Raw genomic sequence first — 16,838 nt, forward strand, 5'->3', positions numbered from 1 at the left:
TATATCAGCACTTGGAGCAAACTCAAGGTGACCATAACATAACATAACCATTGGTGAATTAAAAAGGATACGTCAGCGTATTATAAAAAAGAAAAAAGCAGCCCAGTCCAGGTATTTCTTTCTCATCCGGACTCTATACAGTGTGAGACTACTATATTTTAGGTAAACATAACACGGCCATGCGTGAATCAAAATGTCAGTACATTATCAAAAATAGCTATTTCAAATCTACTGGTGATCCCACAAACTGAATCGACTACCATGAATGTTCTTAAAATGTTTCGTTTTCATCACCTCCACTAATTGCATTTCCACAGGTACTAGTAAGGCTTCTGTATGCAGAAACTCCTTCGGTTTTAAGTGTTCATTAGCACAACGACGACTGTTCAGACGTCTGTGCCACCATTCAACGCCATTATTTGTGCGAACACTCATGTTGAAAGCACTCCATGTGTCTGGTCTCCCCACAGTGTCGTCTGTCCGTGTGCATCTGATATGGGTAATCAGTTTGTGGACTTCAGTGTCTGCAAGTTGGGCACACAAAGCGAATTTCTTGGATGAGGTAGTCAGCCTAAATAAACCAGTCACTGTGACGAAACAATCCATGGCTACATTTTTTCTCAGGCTGACTTAACTGCCCCATTACATGTTATTTATGACATGTGCAAAGACTCCTTTTAGCTGATTCTTTAGGCCGTTTGCTGGTTCGTTTACCTGTTCGCCTTCTAGGCTGTAAGGCGAATCGGTCGTTTGAAATTTAAGGCGTTACGGCCTAACTGGTTAACGGCCGAAAAAACCGGGACGCGTCTTTCCTTAGTAGCTACCTCCTCCCCCTCCCTCCACCTCTCTCCTCTCCCCCCTCTACCTCCCTCACTCTCCATCCTTCCCCTTCCCTCTCCCTCTCTCTATTTCTCTTGAATACATTGTCGGCTGGCACCACACCACTAACCCTACTTGCCTCTATTTAACGTGAACTATGTTGATATGTACGAAACCTGTAAAGTAAGCTTTGTGAGCGCGTGACGAGCGAGACAGCTTTTACATAAGCCTATCATAAAAATTTCATCTTGGTGTAAACTTTCAACATTTCTGGTGAGGTAGTTGAATAATAACAAGAATAACTGAGATAAAATATTTACTTTCTCACGTTTTCTGTCTCTCACGTTTTCTCTGGATGTGCATATAGCGAGGCGCCGTAGCATTTATCACACGCGCAAAGTTCAGTTCTCTGCTCCCGATTTGCCGAGTCAACGAACTGCGTCGATAAGAGCTTGGCTATTAATCGAATAATTAAACCTAGAAATGGGGCTATTACCCTTGCTGATTTCACCCCCTAAACACAGAAAAAACGTTCATGTAAAATGATGAACTTAATATCCTACATTTAATTATTAGAATTCACGCAAGAAAACATGGTGTTACAACAGGAAATCTTTTTTGATTCAATTTCATAGTGAAGCATGTCAGTTCAAACTCTCGGTACATTCCCATGGAAAGCTGGGATTCCAAGAGGTTTCTTTGGCCTCTTGAGTAAATATATAGCTATAAAAAAAATCTATTGAATGTATCTACTACCTGCTGATGGAATCTCTTCTCTATCTCACATAGTAGAGAAATTATTAGCCTCTGAAAAACCATCGCTGCCGGGTTGGGTCATGTCGGGCCGCCCATTTCTCAGCTGAACGTAAATATGGTTTCGCTCGCTGCGCTCGCTCGCACGTAATCGGAGCTCAGTCATAAACTGATATTTCTTCTCAAACCCGGTCTTCCCATGGATATAATTTCATAGGGATTCTGGCTAACGGTAAACGATTTCATTCAGCTGATGAGAGGCCCTCAAGGGGAAGGATTAGATAAGGAATATAATTATCTTCTGCATGCGTCAGAGGTCCCTCCCACCGACACTGACAGACAAGAAGTAGAGAACAAGTATATCAACTTTTTTATTGAGCCAGGACAATACAGAGTTGAAAATATTGTCCGGCAGTGGCAAGAAATAAAAAATGAGAAAGAAAGAGAAGTAAGAAAGAAAAACAAGTAAGTAAGAAAGAAAGAAAGAAAGAAAAAATGACGCCAAACTCAAAGGATTAAGCGAGCGTGGACCGGGTCAGGAATCAGGAAGAGTAATGCACGCAATCCCACTTGCTGTCTAACTCCCTTTGCCCCTTACTCTCAGGCAACAAGGTCAGGGACACAGTGGCAGTGGCTGTATTGGGCTGAATTTACGTGAGACGAAACCCAGAGTAACGTAAAATAAAGCATAAATGTTCGCTTAGAATTCCACTGCGTCTATTTTACATTCAGGGCATTTCCATCCCTTGTCTCTCTGACGCATCATCTATCTGAGGATTATCAGTAGGACGAAACACATACCAAGCCTGCCTCAGCTTTAGGATATTAGCCAGACGAGGCAAGTGAGTTGTTTGGAGGCGAAATATTAAGCGGAATTTTGGACTTCCGGGTCCACATGTACTCCAGTTCTTTTCATTGCTCGTATTTTTCAGATATTATTAAATCCACTCGACCGTGAGCATTCATATTGACTATTATGCCTTTATGGCCATCAATATACCTGGGAACAAGACTTTTATACGCTTCTCGTTATGACCTTTCGCCACTGCCCTTCTTTATGACCAAATACCCAACTACTGCATACTCTGTCAACTTTAACGTGGCCAAAAACTGCCACCACTCCATCCAGAATGCAGAGCCGTAGCAAGAGAGTAACACTAGAATATGGTGCGAGTCATGAGAAAGTGCTATGGAAAGGATGCAGCCGTAGTGTTATCACGCCACTGATCAACGTGATATAAGCCGCAAAAGGACGAAAATCTCCGCCAAGTTAAGGTGGACGAACTATGATAACTGGGTGATTTTTTACCGACTCCTGAGTGCATATTCCTGCTTTGTGTTTAATCTACAGGAAGGTCCCATGTAGGCTAATTTTCCTCCTCCCCTCTCGTTTTACAGTCCTCTTTCACTCACCCTTCACCCCTTCCTCCCGCTACCTCCACCCCCTCCCTCATATGCCCCATCCCCTCTTTACGTATCTACCTCCGTTCCCCCCTCCTATTACTTCCTTCCACACCCCTGCCTTCTGCCTCCTCTCTCTACCTCCATTACCCTCTGTTCCACCTTTCCTTCTGTATCTACCTCTTCTGCCTCCCTCCGTCTTAAATACATTACCAGCCAAGATCAAAAGTCCAGCTTGTGAACGATAAGAATATGCATTACAATAAAAACGAGACAGAGAAAATTTATATTTCTTTTATACTGCTATGAATATATTTCCTCTTGAGTGTTTAAGACAGACAAGGAATGGGGATGGAAATTATTAGCACCATTATCACGAAAGGACAATCATAAGAACCCTCATCAGTACACCTGGGGGCCATTCTGACCCCAGGTGTATATTTTGTGCAATACTTTCTGAATGACTGATTACTTTTACCTGTCGTTATAGGTAACTGTCACTTACATATCTTTTTTAGGAATAAATGTTGTCTGAATTGGTACAACCACGGGATCTCAATATAAGATTTTGAGTTTGGTCCACGCGGGCCTCAGGCGGACAGTGTAGAGTATGCAAATTTACATGAGTATTTTTCTCCATATCGTTACACAAACATCTTGTTTGTTTCAGATTAGCTGTGGACTGAAAGATGGCACAACGACAGGCATGGGTAAACGTGGAACAAGCCGTCGATATGATTTTCGAGAGAGGCTCTGATATTTCAAATGTTGACCACTCTGGCAATGACGAAAATGAAATCGACGGCTTGTTCCACATTTACCCATGCATGTCGTTGTGCCATCTTTCAGTCCACAGCTAATCTGAAACAAACATGTTTGTGTAAGTATATGGAGAATCATACTCTTGTAAATGTGCATACTGTACACTGTCCGTCTCGGGTCTTTGTGGTCCCCAAACCTATAAATTCTGGCAGGTGTTCTGAAATTTGCAAACAGTACATTAGTTTCTGTTTGGATTACTACAGCAGATGTTGGCAGAAGCGCCACTGTTATAATTTCAACTTGGTAGTAACCTAAAAATGTGATAAAACATGTAAATAATTTAAAAACTGTAATTCTCTTCGATATTTCCAAAAAAAATATTAACACCCAAGAGTATCCTTATCTCACTTTTATTATTGTATAATATAATGATGCAATATAACATAAGTATTACGAGACATATTCAAGAAGTATCAAGCGGGCAGGATTTGGTGATGGGGTCAAAGTGGGCCCCAGTTGTACTGATGAGGGTTGAGCAGCAAACAACATTAAGAGTGCAACACCCGCGCCTGTCAACTGACCTCAGGGCTGAATATTTGACTCTGGACTCTGACCTACACCTTCGATTGATTACTTTCAAAATAGAATAGTACTTTCTTGCATAACCCTTTACTTTTCCACCAAACCTGGTTCAAATCAGAACAAAACTGCCTGAGTTGACTTTGCCCTGCGATCTTGGTTTTTGGTTTATCCTAATAAATTTGACCTTTGACAGCTTGTTCTCAAAACTTAATCCATTTATTCTTGTCATATCCTCAACCCCTAAATAAAGGATGGTCTAAATTGGATAAAAACTTTAATTTGACCTTGCCACGTAGCCTTGACTTTTGACCTATTATCCTTAGAAACAAAAGGTTTACTCTTTGGCTTACCATGAACATTTCCACCAAGTCAGGTTAAAATCGGATAGAAACTGATTTATTTTGTTAAACACACACACACACACACACACACACACACACACACACACACACACACACACACACACACACACACACACGGGTCGAACTTTGAGCTTGCCATGTGACTTTGATTTTTGACTAATTGCTCTCAAAATTAAATCACATCATTTTTGCATCACAACTGTTCTCTCAAGTTTTGTCTACTCTGGGTGAAACCTATTTATGTTGACCTTGCTAGGTCACCGTTTGATCTAGCTCTGTGACACTGACAAACCTATTATTAAAAAAAAATAAATAAAATAAAAAAAAACCTTACTCAAGGATTTTCCCTCAGCCCTTCCGCCAAGTTTGGTTAAAATAGGATAAAAACTGTTTCAATTATTAATACCCATATCCATTCCCACTCCTCACCGCCATACACACCACTCAAAACATAACACCTGCTCTCGTTGCACCAGCGCGAGACACACGCTCTCGTGGCACGAGCGCAGGTGTAACAAAATTATCTGCCAATAGTAGGGCTAAAAACCGAATGACGACATTGCACTAAAGGAAAAAACCCTGAAACCAGGTACAGACAATATTACTCACACGTGGGAAACCTCATGAAGCCTTAAATTTAACCCGTTCAGCATCCTGACATTTCATTTCTCTTCCTTTTTTTCTCTCTCTCCTTTCTTCTTCTTTTTTTCTTTAAGCAAGTTACCATTAGACGATTTTTTTTCAGGACTGGGAAGGATCTCATGCTGTGGGGAGGTTAATATAAACTATCCCAAACCCCTCTAATCTGAAAATCCTCCTTAACGTAAATAAAATCGACTGCAGATAGCATGATGAGTATATTAAAGATGGCCTCGTACTTTGGGCGTTGAACGTGTGTACAGTGGATCAGGGTATAGCGGAAGAGGAAAGAGCAGAGAGAGACTTGCTATTTAACTCCCACGGGCCCCGTAACCAGACATCATGTTCAGGGAGACAGCGGCAGTGACTGTATTCTCGATTTTACGTGCATGACCGAAACTAAGGTCCCTCTTCTCGTCGGTTAAAGAAGCTCCCTAACACCTCATCCTATCCAATTTACTTACTGCTCCTAACGCTCCTCGTCTGCGTCACTTAAATCATTCAAATACCACCACACTCAGAATAAATAACATACAAATTGATAGTAACCAGCTGTGTCCAAAAATAAATATCTAAGGAAAAGGTGTTAGGGAGGTTCCTTAACACGAGAATACTGACTCTCTCTCATTCTCTCTCTCTCTCTCTCTCTCTCTCTCTCTCTCTCTCTCTCTCTCTCTCTCTCTCTCTCTCATTCTCTCTGTCTGATGTATTATATAGGAGAATCAACTATGGACAGAGAAACACACCAAGCCTGTCACACCTCTGGAATATTAGTCAGCAGGGGAATGCGAGTCATATAGGTGAAACATTAGGCGAAAATTTGACTCCAACTGGACATCAGCTCGTTCCACTGCTCGCATTATTTTTTTCATTAATTCTCTCGACCATGAGCATTCGTATTGACTATTATGCTCTTATGAACTTAGTATATCTCGTTAAAAACTGTTCAGTATGCGTACCCCTGTATCCCTCGACTACTATGCTTCTTTATGACCAATTACCCAACTATATCTACTGTAACGTCGACTAAAACTGCCCTCTCCCCGTCTTGAATGCTGAGCTGTAATGAGGTTACCACTAGAATATGAAGCTAGTCACGAAGAAGTGCTATGGAAAGGACGTAGGGCCAAAGTACTGTTTCATATTACCATTGAGCTGAAGCAACAGAGTAACACTAGAATATGATGATAGTCACGAAAAAGTGCAATGGAAAGCATGTAGAACCATAGTATTGTCCTATTTTGCCATTGAGGTGTAACAAGGGATTAATACTAGAATATGATGCTGGTCACGAAGAAGTGTTAGGGAAAGGATGTAGAGCCGCAGTATTGTCTTATTCTGCCACTGAGCTACAAGACATGAGCAGCAAAAGATTGAAAATTTCCTCCAAGCTAATGTAATGAAGTATAATGATCATGAGGGAAATATCACTGACGCTCGATTATGTTTTCCTGTTTTGTGTACAGTTTACAGGAAGATCACATGTAGGCTAATTTCTGCCCCTCCCCCTCCCTCTCCTTCCTCCCCTTCCCTTCTCCCCTCACTACTTCCATCATTCATTGCGCTCCACCCCTCCTTCGTTATCAATCTCCTTCCCCCTCTCCTTCCGTCTACTTCCCCTCCAGTCTCCTTCCCCCCTCCGTTTACCTCCCCTCCAGTCTCCCTCCCCCTTCGTCTACCTCCCCTCCATTCTCCCTTCCCATTTCCCTCTCATTACCTCCATCTCTCACTGTGCTTCCTCCCTCCCTCGTTATTAATCTCCTTCCCCCTCTCCTCCCGTTCGCCTGTTTTGAATAATACCAGCCAGCACCCAAAATCTTTAACCACACTGGCTTATAACTTACGATGGGCAATTCTACTCTCCTCTGGGGTACCTCAAAAGCCTATAGATTAACCGTGAGCAGAATGGGGCACGAATCGGGAGAAGAGGAAAGAGCACAGTGGGACCAGCAATCTCACTCCTCCCAGCCCAGTACAATCAGGCAACAATGAAAGACGTAATTATAGTTGAAGCATCTTGACCGTGGCCTGGATTTTCGTCCTATTGCAGGATATTTCATGTAGCTCAGTGGCAGCAAAAGACGATACTAGGTCCACGCATCCTTTCCACAGCACTTTCTCGTGACAAGCACTATATTGTATAGTTTATTATTACTAGTGCCAAATTGTCGTCCTTTTGCAGATTATTTCACGTAGCTCAGTGGCAGAAAAAGACAATACTACGACTGTACATCTTTCCTACAGCACTTCTTCGTGACTAGCACCATATTCTAGTGTTAATCTATTGTTACAACTCAGCATTTTGGGTAGAGAGATGGCAACTTTAGGCCAAGTTAGAATGAACAGGGTGGGGTGGTTGGACTGTTTTGGATTTACGTGCACGACGGAACTCAGAGGGGGTATCCTACTGTGCGTCAGTCCTTTGCCTTGCTCACATTAAGGCTTTGCTATTAAATGTTACGCTTTTATAGGCGTCAATATACTTAGACAAAAGCTGTTTTAAATGCTTCCAATGATGACTTCAATAACTGCCTTTCTTTATGATCAACTACAAGAGTAACCCGGCACCATAAGGCTCAGACACCTTCCCTTGCAAAACATTGGCAGCAAAATATATACTAATTATACTTGACTTGGCTTTATTTGGTCCCTTTGCAGCTGAGTACTCACGACTCAATGGCAGAAAAAGAAAGTATAACAGCTCTACATCCTTCCCATGGCACCCGATTGTGACTAGCATCATAATTTAGCGTCAATCTATTGTTACTCCTCAGCATTTAAGATAGAGGGGTGGCGGTTTTAGGCCAAGTTAGGCGTAAAATGAGCGTAACCTTCCATTCTGTGTAAAATGTCATCAGCGTGGATTTGCAGCGTCAGGTCGAAGGGTGTTTAGAGTAACGAAACATGTCTGTCGATCTGTAACTCAAACTTTATTTTTTTTTCCCCCTTAATCCTGTCACCCACCAGTACAAATGGAGACATGGAGGTAAAACGACTACACCCATTTTACTTAAACTTGGTCTAAAATTCTATCTCACTATTTGGAGAGCCGAGTTACGACAATAGATTAACAGTAGAATATGATGTCAGTCATGAAGAAGTGCTATGGATAGGATGTAGAGCCGTAGTATTGACTTTTTTTGTCAATGAGCTACGAATAATAAACTGCAAAAAAAAATAAATCTAGGCCAAAGTTAGTGTGAAGAACTATATTGCGGATCGTCTTCTGAGGGAAAATTGGGATTTATTAAAAATCGGTTGTCTGCGTGACGTGAAAATTGGTTGGGTTCGTGATGTGAAAATTGGTTGCCTGCGTGATGTAAATTGGTTGTCTGCGTGATGTGTAAATTGGTTGTCTGCGTGATGTGAAAATTGGCTGTCTGCGTGATGACTCTCGAGCGGTCGATAATCAATATCTAATCCTTTTTCTTTACCCATTTATGAAGAATATGAGGCAAACATTTGACTTCTTTACCACTAGCTGATTTCAGAAACCTCAGAGCCTCACAAATACCATAAATTTCGCAGTCTTTGTGGATATAATTGATCCGAAAGCCACGCGCCACCAATCTGTTCCACTGTCTCGCCCCTGTTTCTCCCCCACACTGACGATAATCAGGAGAGACAATGCCCCTCTCCACATCAGATTCCACGCACAGTTCAATCTACGTCACACTTAGGGCACGTCCTTTACTTCTTCCCTGACGCATCATATCAGAAAGAATCATCTATTGGCGGAGAAACAGTCCAAGCTTCTCTCAGCCTGGAAATACTAGCCTGCGAGGAAAGCGAGACGAGAAGGAGACGAATTATTAGGCGAACTTTTGTCCCCCGAATCTAACAACTAACCATAGGGAACCAAGTAGCTCTCACGATTTTTTAAAGAATGGCAAACGACGTTAATATGAAGAAAGGGCAAATCACCTTCTCACATTCAGTCAAGTGGTGAAAATATGTAAGGACAAGAGTGACAGGTACACTGAAAAAGAGTAGTAAACATATAAGGAAAAGAGTAGGATATATAAGGAAAAGAGGAGGTCAGGTACCGAAAAAGGGTAGATAATGTAAAGAAAGAGAGTAGGATATGTAAAAAAAAAAAAAGAAAAAAAGAAAAAAAAAGGAAATGTAAGAAAGAAAAATAGTGGATTTTGAAAGGAAAAAAATTAGAAATGTTTGGAAAAGAGAAGGATATGCTAGGAAAAGAGTAGAACATGTAAGGAAAAGTGGATATGCTTTCATGAGACAATAAACAAAGGGCCCTGCTCTCTCTCTCTCTCTCTCTCTCTCTCTCTCTCTCTCTCCCTCTCTCTCTCTCTCTCTCTCTCTCTCTCTCTCTCTCTCCCAGCCATTTACTTTGCACATTACATATTTATACTCCCATGCAGAGTATAAACACCTCTTCAGTATCGACACGCTTTGCACTAGTAACGCACAAGGGAGTACTAACGCTCCTTGTATAAAAAATAAAGGGTTAGGAATGGTGCCTCTGAGCCTACTAACCCACAAGGTCATAAAAATCCCCTACCAACCGAGCCACCATAAAAGAGAGGTGATGAGGACTGAGGGTGCTGTGTTCTGTCTTCGCCCCAGCATTGCCAGGGGACTACTGAAACCTTCATATAAACCTTACCTTACTTTATACCCCCTGCTGTATAAAGTGAGGCAGGATAGAGAGATGATAGTGTTGGATAATCACAGAAATAGCACTGCAAAGACATAGGCAAACAGATAATGTAGTGACACACACACACACACACACACACACACACACACACACACACACACACACACACACACACACACACACACACACACACACACAACCAGTGATTTCATGAATCTCTAGTGAATTTGTGAAATGAGTTTAAACTGGGATGGCTTTATTTAGGTTAGGTTAATTTCGGCTGCGGTTAGGTTAGGCTGGGATAATCGAGGTTAAGTTTAGGTTGCTAGGTTAAGTTACTTAGGCTAGGTTATGTTAGATTAAATTAAGTGAACGCTTGACGTAACATTCAAATATACATACATGAGAGAGAGAGAGAGAGAATACTGCACATGCATTACACAATCCGCCTTGATAGAAACAGTCCTTAATACAGCAATAGCAGCTCTATATAAATACTGCAGACAGACACACAGACAGCCAACACCTACACGCTCAGAAAAAGAAAGTTCTCAAATATCCCATACAGAATTATAAATCCATCCCTCACCCCTGTCTGGGTGCTGGAGAGGGACGCCTTCAGGTGGTGGCACCAATACAACCGGGCGGCTCCACTGCTCAGTTATGAAAGTCCCTCAGCTGAACCCATATTCCACGAAAGAACATAAGAAGAAAGAATAACTGCAGTAGGCTACTTGTGTTCCTCGATAGGCAGCTCATGCAAGAGTGTGACTGAACTACTAGAATAAGACAAGGATAGCAAGAAAGAAAAGGAAGTTAGTCGATTGCAGAAAAAGGACAACTTCAGCCTGCAGTCCACTGGGTTTACGTTCAGATGACCTGAGGCCATAGCAGCCTCTCTCTGCAACGATGCCCCTGGTGCCACTGTCAATTGCAATAAATTTCGCGGTTATTTACGTATTAAAGGTCTCCCGCAATAAAAGGTTGAATGAGAGCCGTTGGGATGAGTGACGGCAGGAGTTGTTGTTCTTGTTATTCACCCCTGTCCGTTTGTTTGTTGGTTGGGTGGTTGGTTTGTGAGCAAGATTACACAAACACTACTGGACGGATTTCCACGAAACTTGGTAGAAGAACTGGCCTTGGCCTGGAATAGACCCCATTAAATTTTGGTGCTGATCCGGATAAAGGTGCGGATCCAGGATTTTTTTTTTTTTTTTCACTTTCTTAAACATTGCGAGATAGGGTTTTTTTTTTTTTTTTCGACATTTTCGAAAATTTTCAGTGAATATTGCATGGATGTTGGTGGCGGAGGTATGCGCTCTACTGAGTGTCTTTGTAGCTGTTCTTGTTTTTGTTGTGGCTCAGGCTCAGCTGGAAAGTGAACCCGGCTAAAACGATCCTTCTTTTGCAGTCCACCATTCTCCTTTCTGGGGATAGGGAGGGGACTGAGGGACGTATAACCGGGCAGTTCCGCCACCCGTTATAGTAGTGCCATCAAGTGAAGGCGTCCATTTCCAGGGCCACGCTTTAAATGATTGCAGGGAAAAAAAAGTTGAGTGACGGGACGCGAAATTGTTATTGGTGAAGTTTGTTGCTTTTGTTTTTTTTATTTTTTGTTTTTGTCGTTACTGCTGTTGTTATGTGCTTGTTTGCTGTTGTTTTTGTTGTTTTTATTGTGACTTATTATGTTCTTGTTTTTGTCGTTGCTTTACTTTTTTGATGTTGTTATTGTTATTGTTGTTATTTTTATTATTGTTGTTGTCATTGTTGTTGTTATTGTTTCTATTGTTTTTGTTATTGTTGCTGATGTTATTGTTGTTATTGTTATTGCTGTTGTTATCGTTGTTGTTATTGTTGTTATGGTTTTTGTCATTGCTGTTGTTCTTATTGTTGTTCTTGTTCTTGTTGTTATTGTTACTCTTGTTATTATTATGGTTGTTTTTTGTTGTTGTTATTGTTGTTGTTATTGTAATTGTTCTTATTGCTGTTGTTGTTGTTATTGTTACCTCCACCAACGAAGCTGAGGGAGGTTATTTATTCACCTATGTGTGTCTGTCTGTTTGTCCAGACGATATCTCCAAAAGTTTTAAATGAATTGCAGTGAAATTTGGTTGGGACACGAAAGAAATTATTATATTTTGGGAAGGATCCGGATCCGGATCCTATGTATCCCGCATAGTATAAGTTTTCTACGAATTTCAATGAAACTCTGCGTTTTGGATGGCCATGGACCAAGAAAGAATTGATTAAATTTGGGGGAGGATCTGAATCCCGATCCGGCATTGACGGAGGTATGCGCTTTAGAGCGGATCCGGATCCGGAGTTTCCCGCGCAATATCTCCAAAAGCTCTAAATGAATTTCATTGAAATTTTGTGGAAGTGTGGGCCATGGGCCAAGAAAGAATTGACTAAATTTTGCGGCGGATCCTGATCCTGAACCAGATCCTATGTATCCCGCTCAATATATCGAAAAGTTCTCAATAAACTTCAATAGAACCTTCTGGAAAAGTGGGCCTTGCGTCAAGGAACAATTGATTAAACTTAGGGGCGGATCCGAATCCAATGTATTTCACACAATATTTCCACGAATCCGGATCCGGATCCTTTTTAATGGCAATGGCACTGACGAAGGTATGCGATCTCGGAGTGCTTTCTAGTTGTTATTACTGTTGTTGTTGCCCCATGCTCTTCTGAAGCGTAAACCTAGTGGACTGCAGGCTCAGGTATTCTTCCTCCTGCAGTGCACCATCCATCCTCAGCGGGAGAGGGAAGAAGATGAGGGGCGTTTGTGCAACCAGGCAGTGGACCCGCCCGGTCATATTAGTGCCATCACATGAAGGCGTCCCTCTCCAGTACTGGGTGAGAAGTGAAACACCCAGACTGGGACTGCCTTCTATAACAGGGCCGTATTCTTGGTGGCGTGAGAGACTTAGCAACACCTCTTCCATAGCGATTTATTTTCTATATTACACCTTACCACTCCCTTACTTACTACATGTCTATCTGTCTATTTATCATTCAATTCATTCTCGTCCCATCAGAAAGGTAGGAGTTACTTAGAACATTTAAGGGTAAGGTAACCCGTCTCTCCCGCCCCTGAGTGGCATTATGTGGGCGGTAAATCCCAACCACGGCTTCCATGCGAGCTCCCACGGACCTCATCTGGTTGGAGTGTCTTAACCAACTAAACCACCAGGCGTCATTCGGTGTCATGGTTACCACCCATATTTCATGGCTTGAAAGAATCCATTTGGTTTGTCACTCAGTGTAGAGTCTTCTGAAGGCAACACCACATCGAGTTTACATCAGTTACACACCGAAGGATATTGAGGTCTAATGTGCACAATAAATCGCAAAGGAAAATGTGTTACGGTATCAACAAAGCCACTTAGAATACGACCCAAGTAGAGTGTGTTCTTCCCAAGCGAATAAAAGACGTCGTTAAATAATAGTGATGCAAAGGTTAATGGGAAAGGGTTCAAAACTCTGTCTGTCTGTCTGTCTCTCTCTCTCTCTCTCTCTCTCTCTCTCTCTCTTACTCTCTCTCTCTCTCTCTCTCTCTCTCTCTCTCTCTTACTCTCTCTCTCTCTCTCTCTCTCTCTCTCTCTCTCTCTCTCTCAACATATTTACATTACCTCCCAGGCACTGACAGGGAGCCTACACGTAGCGGCGCTGTACATCTAGATGGAACATCTGCGGCGTCCACCCGGGAGCCAAACCTTATATTTCCCTGCTCCTCGCCGTGAGGAAATACCCTGGTTCAACCCTGGTGTGAGGCGTTGTCTACCACAAGGGGTTGCTGAATCCCTATTCGGTGTAGGTACTGTACTACACCTGTAGGACGGACAAACAGAAGCATGTTACTTACCTGTGGTCGACGGGTCAGCTCATTGAGACAGACTGGGGCTAAGCAAAGCAAAAAACAATTTCCCAGACGATACTAATCTGATTAAGCGAAGGTTCTCGTTGTAAGAACTTTATATAATACTATTAACACTTCCAGAGTCCTCTAATTCCCTCTCGGCAGAATACATTGTCTCACTGTACAGTAGAATACTAGAGTTTTCCCGACGAGTAACGGGTTAATGGTACAAATATTAACACTCTCAGGCTCCTGTAACTCACTCTCAGCTGAATAAGATCGTCCGGAGTAAGATGACAGATAATACTAGAGTTGCGCCGACCATCCGAGTAAAGGGGCTAATGGTGACAGTACTAACACCTCGAGTCACCTGTGGCTCACTCTGCTGAATAAACTCGCCTGGCGTTACACGGAATGGAAGGAGAGAGCAGAATTTAATCATGCAGCTCAGCGTGAAATAAAGCATAAGAGCTGTTCCCACCATGCAGGGGTTAACTCAAGTCATTTTCTGAGTTCGTGTATCGCATTAGTGAATGTAAATGTTGGCAGTAGTTTCCTGACACGCTCCTTTCCCCTCGTACTCTTATTCATGAGAACATTATGTATTCATCAGCCAGTCTGCGTGATGTTACCGGCTCAGACTCTCTCTCTCTCTCTCTCTCTCTCTCCGCACACACACACACACACACACACACACACACACACACACACACACACACACACACATATATATATATATATATATATATATATATATATATATATATATATATATATATATATATATATATATATATATATATATATATACCGGGTATATAATCATGATCATCTATTACATGTCCTCAGCTAAACAAAAGCCTCCCCACGTTCACGAATTCTTTGACTGAGCCAATCTCTGCCAGGTTATGCCTGCAAACTTGTCTGTCTCACGTGTCCAGCGCGTGTCTGGCCTTTTCAGTTACGCTTGTAATCTCTTGGAGTCCAGTCATGCAGCCTCTTACTCCATCAGATATCCATTTATGTTGTTACATGGCCTGTCTTCCTCCCTATCTGTTCTTTAAAACCTTTTATAATGTCTTTGACTTTAGTCTGCTCTCTCATCCAAGATAATCTCCTTTTGTTTGTCAAAGATATTCCCAGCATTCACCTTTCAATTGCTCTTTGAAAACGGATTGGTTTCATTTCCAGTGTTTTTGTCAGTTTCGAGGTTTCACATCCATACGTCATAGCTGGGATAAAATATTCGTTATATACTTTTCTTTTCATACATACTGGCAAGCTACTTTTCATGATGCCTCTATGTTTACCAAAAGCTTTCCATCCAATTATAATGTTTTTTTTTTTTTTTTTTCATTTTCGTGGTCTTTCGTTAGTTTTAGTATTTAGTATTATTATACCTCCTGGGGCCTTTCTTCTTTTCATACTTTTAAAATTTAAGGGAAGAGTTTACTTCGTCTGGTATTAACCCAGGTATTTCACTTGTGTCACCTGAAAAGATAGCTATTGGTACTATTGTGTTTTATGCGTACAGTTCCTTGTAAAATTCTTGAACTCTCTTAATCATCTCCTCTCTGCACTTAATGTCTTAGCCATTTCTTTCTCTGATATAAATTGTTGCTTTCCTAGTGCCATTTTGCTACGGACTCTCTTTCTCTCACTCTCTTTCTTTCTGCTTTCTTAATGCCATTTTGCTACGACTCTTTCTCTCTCTCTCTCTCTCTCTCTCTCTCTCTCTCTCTCTCTCTCTCTCTCTCTCTCTCTCTCTCTCTCTCTCTCCTTTCGTAGTGCTTGCCTGCAAAAATTTGCGGGACTAACTAATAGCCTTTCCATCACAAAATGTTTGCAAATACCATTATCTTTGTTTCCACACCTTTATTGAGTCCACAGTGACCAGTTAGGACATAAAGCTGAAAAAAATCATTTTGCATATTTTCACTGTAGCGATTTCCGACAATTTAGCAAATTCTCGTCGCGCGCGAACGCCAAAAATTTTCCTAGAAAATTATCTGACACTCTCTGGACTTACCCCTACCCATTGCAAAAAGAAATAGGTTAATATCTGTTGTCTTTCTCGTGAAAGAAACAAACAAATGCACAGATAGACATTTTCATGGGTCGCTATTTCAGATAATTTCGCGCCGTCGCGTCGCGCGCAATCGCCAATATTTTTGTTTGGTATTTTTCTGATACTTCCTGGATATGCCCTGACCTACTGTAAAAAGAGTTTGGACGATGTCTGTTATCGTTCTCGTGAAAGAAATGAACACACACACACACACACACACACACACACACACACACACACACACACACACACACACACAAAATTTGTATTAGTAAACAATAATTTTTTCCCAACTATGAAGGCCGAACCATCAGTCAAAAATCGTGCGATTCCTACCTATGTTTTGCCAGTCTATCAGTATGTTGTTTGTGTGTCGCTGTTTATTCTTGCCAACTCCCAGACTGTTCTGTTCAGCTGAAGGGAGCATGGACGTCGGGCCATATTAGTGGCAAACAAGAGATAGCAAAGGGAAAACGAACACTCCAATATAGGGCATCGTTACCGAAACATGCGAAGAACAAAAAAAGGAAAGAATCTTTACCGCGCTACCCCGTTGTAAATTGCCTTACGTATTTAAGGCAAGTGACTATACGATACTTTAAGTTGGCCCAGATTTTCGTCCTTTTACGGCTTATGACACGTAGCACTGGCACCGAAAATTACAGTATTACAGTCTACATCTTTTTCACGCTTCCTTGCCGCTATCTTAATATTCTAGTGTTATTATATTTTTACAATTCAACACTGAAGGCGGAAAGATAGTAATTATAGGCCAAGTTTGAGTAAAAAAAAGTCTAGTCACTTGCCTTAGTGACTTATTTTTGGATATGGCTGGTTATTATCCTTTCGTGCGTTATTTACGTAGAGTATAGCAATATTGGAAGAATTTATGTATCACAGAGGATGATATGAAGGTCTAATATACAAAATAAATCGCTTAGGTGTTAGGGAGCTTCCTCAACCAAC

This window comes from Coenobita brevimanus, chromosome 52 (genome assembly GCF_032717465.1).
Source record: "Coenobita brevimanus isolate Jiangsu-jjx chromosome 52, ASM3271746v2, whole genome shotgun sequence".
NCBI lineage: Eukaryota > Metazoa > Arthropoda > Malacostraca > Decapoda > Coenobitidae > Coenobita > Coenobita brevimanus.